The sequence below is a fragment of the Bison bison genome, unplaced genomic scaffold, assembly GCF_000754665.1.
Source record: "Bison bison bison isolate TAMUID 2011002044 unplaced genomic scaffold, Bison_UMD1.0 scf7180017864254, whole genome shotgun sequence".
In the NCBI taxonomy this organism is placed as follows: domain Eukaryota; kingdom Metazoa; phylum Chordata; class Mammalia; order Artiodactyla; family Bovidae; genus Bison; species Bison bison.
In genome coordinates this window covers 10,120,887-10,122,042 of record NW_011494826.1, presented here as the reverse complement: position 1 = coordinate 10,122,042, position 1,156 = coordinate 10,120,887, and positions in this window count along the sequence as shown.

Here is a 1,156-nt window from a genome sequence, read left to right as displayed (position 1 = left end):
TCCTCAGTTCCCTGCTTGGCCACGACTCCTGGTGGTGCCCATCTGTTGGTCCTGCCTAGGTTGGCCCCTCTCCTGAGATGCCCTCTCTCCTTCATTGGCCAGATCTCTGTTAAGCCCCAGGTCTCAGGTCAAGGTTTCCTCCCAAGAGTCTTTCCTGAACCCTCCTTGTGGTCCTGTGGTGGCCCTCAGCCCTGTGAGGATGCTGAGTACAGGGCTGTCTCCCCAGGCCCAACACAGAGCTCCTGAGAATGACAGCTAGGTCTTCTTGATCCACATCTGGGAGCATGTGCATTTTTAATTTAAAAATTATTTACATCGATTTCACATATTTATGAAAGCTGGAGCTGACTGCTAATAAAGGAAACAGAAATTATTTTTAAAACAAGGATGGTTTTGCAGACCAGAGCTTTCAGGTAACTGAGTGAGTAAGGAGGGCCTAGAGGAGCTATCCCACGTTGAAGGTCAGGAAGGGCTGCAGTGAGGAGATACCCCTCATCCAAGGTAAGGAGCAGTAGCTGTGCTTTGCTGGAGCAGCCGTGAAGAGATACCCCATGCCCAAGGTAAGAGAAACCCAAGTAAGATGGTAGGTGTTGCAAGAGGGCATCAGAGGGCAGACACACTGAAACCATACTCACAAAAAACTAGTCAATCTAATCACACTAGGACCACAGCCTTGTCTAACTCAATGAAACTAAGCCATGCCCGTGGGGCAACCCAAGGTGGGCAGGTCATGGTGGAGAGATCTGACAGAATGTGGTCCACTGGAAAAGGGAATGGCAAACCACTTCAGTATTCTTGCCTTGAGAACCCCATGAACAGAAAGAAAAGGCAAAATGATAGGATACTGAAAGAGGAACTCCCCAGGTCAGTAGGTGCCCAATATGCTCTGGAGATCAGTGGAGAAATACTCCAGAAAGAATGAAGGGATGGAGCCAAAGCAAAAAGAATACCCAGCTGTGGATGCGACTGGTGATAGAAGCAAGGTCTGATGCTGTAAAGAGCAATATTGCATAGGAACCTGGAATGTCAGGTCCCTGAATCAAGGCAAGTTGGAAGTGGTCAAACAAGAGATGGCAAGAGTGAATGTCGACATTCTAGGAATCAGTGAACTAAAATGGACTGGAATGGGTGAACTTAACTCAGATGACCATTATAT